Here is a 6,000-nt window from a genome sequence, read left to right on the forward strand (position 1 = left end):
CCAAATCACGCATAGGTGTTTTGGTTCGATCTCAATAGAAAGAGGACAAATAAAATTGGAGTGTTCTTGCGGTCTTCATTCACCCGCAAATATCAAAGCGAAGTGTCATAGGCCTAAAAAAAGCAAAACAGGTTCTTTTGGGTTCCATCTGCATAGAAAGAAGAATCTTGAATTTCGCTTATTATCAGCCCCAAACAAGCATAAGTGTTTTGGTTCCATCTCAATAGAAAGAGGACAAATAAAATTGGAGTGTTCTTGCAGTCCTTATTTACCCGCAAATAGCAAAGCGAAGTGTCATAAGCCTAAACAAAGCAAAACAGGTTCTTTTGGGTTGCATCTGCATAGAAAGAAGAATCTTGAATTTCGCTTATTTCAAAGTCGTGTTCTTTGGTGTTAATGCACATTTACCCAGATATCGCAAAGTGTATGTAATGAGACCAAAATGACAAAAGACCATCTCTTCGAATCCATATGCGTAGAAAGAAGATGAATAAGCATCGAGTAGGCTTCTTTCAATTCGCATGGTGTTTTTTGGGGGTGCACCAGAATCACCCTCAACCAAAGTAAAAAGGTTTTTTGGGTTCCAGCTACATAAAAAGAAGATGATAACGCTCTGAGTGGGCTCATTTCAAGTTGGTGATTTTGGGGTTAGAATGCAAATACACCCAAAAATCACAGAGTGAAATGTTTCTTATCAGCCCAAATCACGCATAGGTGTTTTGGTTCCATCTCAATAGAAAGAGGACAAATAAAATTGGAGTGTTCTTGCGGTCTTCATTCACCCGCAAATAGCAAAGCGAAGTGTCATAAGCCTAAAAAAAGCAAAACAGGTTCTTTTGGGTTCCATCTGCATAGAAAGAAGAATCTTGAATTTCGCTAATTTCAAAGTCGTCTTCTTTGGTGTTAATGCACATTTACCCAGATATCGCAAAGTGTATGTAATGAGACCAAAATGTCAAAAGACCATCTCTTCGAATCCATATGCGTAGAAAGAAGACGAATAAGCATCGAGTAGGCTTCTTTCAATTCGCATGGTGTTTTTTGGGGGTGCACCAGAATCACCCTCAACCAAAGTAAAAAGGTTTTTTGGGTTCCAGCTACATAAAAAGAAGATGATAACGCTCTGATTGGGCTCATTTCAAGTTGGTGATTTTGGGGTTAGAATGCAAATACACCCAAAAATCACAGAGTGAAATGTTTGTTATCAGCCCAAATCACGCATAGGTGTTTTGGTTCGATCTCAATAGAAAGAGGACGAATAAGCTTGGATTGTTCTTCAGGTGTTTATTGACCCGCAAATAGCAAAGCCTAAACAAAGTAAAACAGGTTCTTTTGGGTTCCATCTGCATAGAAAGAAGAATCTTGAATTTCGCTTATTATCAGCCCAAACAAGCATAGGTGTTTTGGTTCCATCTCAATAGAAAGAGGACAAATAAAATTGGAGTTTTCTTGCGGTCTTCATTCACCTGCAAATAGCAAAGCGAAGTGTCATAAGCCTAAAAAAAGAAAAATAGGTTCTTTTGGGTTCCATCTGCATAGAAAGAAGAATCTTGAATTTTGCTTATTTCAAAGTCGTGTTCTTTGGTGTTAATGCACATTTACCCAGATATCACAAACTGTATGTAATGAGACCAAAATGACAAAAGACCGTCTCTTCGCATCCATATGCGTAGAAAGAAGACGAATAAGCATCGATTAGGCTTCTTTCAATTCGCATGGTGTTTTTGGGGGGTGCACCAGAATCACCCTCAACCAAAGTAAAAAGGTTTTTTGGGTTTCAGCTACATAAAAAGAAGAGGATAACGCTCTGATTGGGCTTATTTCAAATTGGTGATTTTGGGGTTAGAATGCACATACACCCAAAAAACAAAGAGTGAAATGTTTGTTATCAGCCCAAATCACGCATAGGTGTTTTGGTTCGATCTCAATAGAAAGAGTACAAATAAGCTTGGATTGTTCTTTCGGTGTTTATTGACCCGCAAATTGCAAAGCCTAAACAAAGTAAAACAGGTTCTTTTGGGTTCCATCTGCATAGAAAGAAGAATCTTGAATTTCGCTTATTATCAGCCCCAAACAAGCATAGGTGTTTTGGTTCCATCTCAATAGAAAGAGGACAAATAAAATTGGAGTGTTCTTGCGGTCTTCATTCACCCGCAAATAGCAAAGCGAAGTGTCATAAGCCTAAAAAAAGCAAAACAGCTTCTTTTGGGTTCCATCTGCATAGAAAGAAGAATCTTGAATTTCGCTTATTTCAAAGTCGTGTTCTTTGGTGTTAATGCACATTTACCCAGATATCGCAAACTGTATGTAATGAGACCAAAATGACAAAAGACCGTCTCTTCGCATCCATATGCGTAGAAAGAAGACGAATAAGCATCGAGTAGGCTTCTTTCAATTCGCATGGTGTTTTTGGGGGGTGCACCAGAATCACCCTCAACCAAAGTAAAAAGGTTTTTTGGGTTTCAGCTACATAAAAAGAAGAGGATAACGCTCTGATTGGGCTTATTTCAAGTTGGTGATTTTGGGGTTAGAATGCAAATACACCCAAAAATCACAGAGTGAAATGTTTGTTATAAGCCCAAATCACGCATAGGTGTTTTGGTTCCATCTCAATAGAAAGAGGACAAATAAAATTGGAGTGTTCTTGCGGTCTTCATTCACCCGCAAATATCAAAGCGAAGTGTCATAGGCCTAAAAAAGCAAAACAGGTTCTTTTGGGTTCCATCTGCATAGAAAGAAGAATCTTGAATTTCGCTTATTATCAGCCCCAAACAAGCATAAGTGTTTTGGTTCCATCTCAATAGAAAGAGGACAAATAAAATTGGAGTGTTCTTGCGGTCTTTATTTACCCGCAAATAGCAAAGCGAAGTGTCATAAGCCTAAACAAAGCAAAACAGGTTCTTTTGGGTTGCATCTGCATAGAAAGAAGAATCTTGAATTTCGCTTATTTCAAAGTCGTGTTCTTTGGTGTTAATGCACATTTACCCAGATATCGCAAAGTGTATGTAATGAGACCAAAATGACAAAAGACCATCTCTTCGAATCCATATGCGTAGAAAGAAGATGAATAAGCATCGAGTAGGCTTCTTTCAATTCGCATGGTGTTTTTTGGGGGTGCACCAGAATCACCCTCAACCAAAGTAAAAAGGTTTTTTGGGTTCCAGCTACATAAAAAAAAGATGATAACGCTCTGATTGGGCTCATTTCAAGTTGGTGATTTTGGGGTTAGAATGCAAATACACCCAAAAATCACAGAGTGAAATGTTTCTTATCAGCCCAAATCACGCATAGGTGTTTTGGTTCCATCTCAATAGAAAGAGGACAAATAAAATTGGAGTGTTCTTGCGGTCTTCATTCACCCGCAAAAAGCAAAGCGAAGTGTCATAAGCCTAAAAAAAGCAAAACAGCTTCTTTTGGGTTCTATCTGCATAGAAAGAAGAATCTTGAATTTCGCTTATTTCAAAGTCGTGTTCTTTGGTGTTAATGCACATTTACCCAGATATCACAAACTGTATGTAATGAGACCAAAATGACAAAAGACCGTCTCTTCGCATCCATATGCGTAGAAAGAAGACGAATAAGCATCGAGTAGGCTTCTTTCAATTCGCATGGTGTTTTTGGGGGGTGCACCAGAATCACCCTCAACCAAAGTAAAAAGGTTTTTTGGGTTTCAGCTACATAAAAAGAAGAGGATAACGCTCTGATTGGGCTTATTTGAAATTGGTGATTTTGGGGTTAGAATGCACATACACCCAAAAAACAAAGAGTGAAATGTTTGTTATCAGCCCAAATCACGCATAGGTGTTTTGGTTCGATCTCAATAGAAAGAGGACGAATAAGCTTGGATTGTTCTTTCGGTGTTTATTGACCCGCAAATAGCAAAGCCTAAACAAAGTAAAACAGGTTCTTTTGGGTTCCATCTGCATAGAAAGAAGAATCTTGAATTTTGCTTATTATCAGCCCCAAACAAGGATAGGTGTTTTGGTTCCATCTCAATAGAAAGAGGACAAATAAAATTGGAGTGTTCTTGCGGTCTTCATTCACCCGCAAATAGCAAAGCGAAGTGTCATAAGCCTAAAAAAAGCAAAACAACTTCTTTTGGGTTCCATCTGCATAGAAAGAAGAATCGTGAATTTCGCTTATTTCAAAGTCGTGTTCTTTGGTGTTAATGCACATTTACCCAGATATCGCAAACTGTATGTAATGACCAAAATGACAAAAGACCGTCTCTTCGCATCCATATGCGTAGAAAGAAGATGAATAAGCATCGAGTAGGCTTCTTTCAATTCGCATGGTGTTTTTGGGGGGTGCACCAGAATCACCCTCAACCAAAGTAAAAAGGTTTTTTGGGTTTCAGCTACATAAAAAGAAGAGGATAACGCTCTGATTGGGCTTATTTCAAGTTGGTGATTTTGGGGTTAGAATGCAAATACACCCCAAAATCACAGAGTGAAATGTTTGTTATAAGCCCAAATCACGCATAGGTGTTTTGGTTCGATCTCAATAGAAAGAAGACAAATAAAATTGGAGTGTTCTTGCGGTCTTCATTCACCCGCAAATATCAAAGCGAAGTGTCATAGGCCTAAAAAAAGCAAAACAGGTTCTTTTGGGTTCCATCTGCATAGAAAGAAGAATCTTGAATTTCGCTTATTATCAGCCCCAAACAAGCATAAGTGTTTTGGTTCCATCTCAATAGAAAGAGGACAAATAAAATTGGAGTGTTCTTGCGGTCTTTATTTACCCGCAAATAGCAAAGCGAAGTGTCATAAGCCTAAACAAAGCAAAACAGGTTCTTTTGGGTTGCATCTGCATAGAAAGAAGAATCTTGAATTTCGCTTATTTCAAAGTCGTGTTCTTTGGTGTTAATGCACATTTACCCAGATATCGCAAAGTGTATGTAATGAGACCAAAATGACAAAAGACCATCTCTTCGAATCCATATGCGTAGAAAGAAGATGAATAAGCATCGAGTAGGCTTCTTTCAATTCGCATGGTGTTTTTTGGGGGTGCACCAGAATCACCCTCAACCAAAGTAAAAAGGTTTTTTGGGTTCCAGGTACATAAAAAGAAGATGATAACGCTCTGATTGGGCTCATTTCAAGTTGGTGATTTTGGGGTTAGAATGTAAATACACCCAAAAATCACAGAGTGAAATGTTTCTTATCAGCCCAAATCACGCATAGGTGTTTTGGTTCGATCTCAATAGAAAGAGGACGAATAAGCTTGGATTGTTCTTCAGGTGTTTATTGACCCACAAATAGCAAAGCCTAAACAAAGTAAAACAGGTTCTTTTGGGTTCCATCTGCATAGAAAGAAGAATCTTGAATTTCGCTTATTATCAGCCCCAAACAAGCATAGGTGTTTTGGTTCCATCTCAATAGAAAGAGGACAAATAAAATTGGAGTGTTCTTGCGGTCTTCATTCACCCGCAAATAGCAAAGCGAAGTGTCATAAGCCTAAAAAAAGAAAAATAGGTTCTTTTGGGTTCCATCTGCATAAAAAGAAGAATCTTGAATTTCGCTTATTTCAAAGTCGTGTTCTTTGGTGTTAATGCACATTTACCCAGATATCACAAACTGTATGTAATGAGACCAAAATGACAAAAGACCGTCTCTTCGCATCCATATGCGTAGAAAGAAGACGAATAAGCATCGAGTAGGCTTCTTTCAATTCGCATGGTATTTTTGGGGGGTGCACCAGAATCACCCTCAACCAAAGTAAAAAGGTTTTTTGGGTTTCAGCTACATAAAAAGAAGAGGATAACGCTCTGATTGGGCTTATTTCAAATTGGTGATTTTGGGGTTAGAATGCACATACACCCAAAAAACAAAGAGTGAAATGTTTGTTATCAGCCCAAATCACGCATAGGTGTTTTGGTTCGATCTCAATAGAAAGAGGACGAATAAGCTTGGATTGTTCTTTCGGTGTTTATTGACCCGCAAATAGCAAAGCCTAAACAAAGTAAAACAGGTTCTTTTGGGTTCCATCTGCATAGAAAGA

This window comes from Podarcis melisellensis (assembly GCF_964234715.1).
Source record: "Podarcis melisellensis genome assembly, chromosome: 7".
NCBI classification, from domain to species: Eukaryota; Metazoa; Chordata; class Lepidosauria; order Squamata; family Lacertidae; genus Podarcis; species Podarcis melisellensis.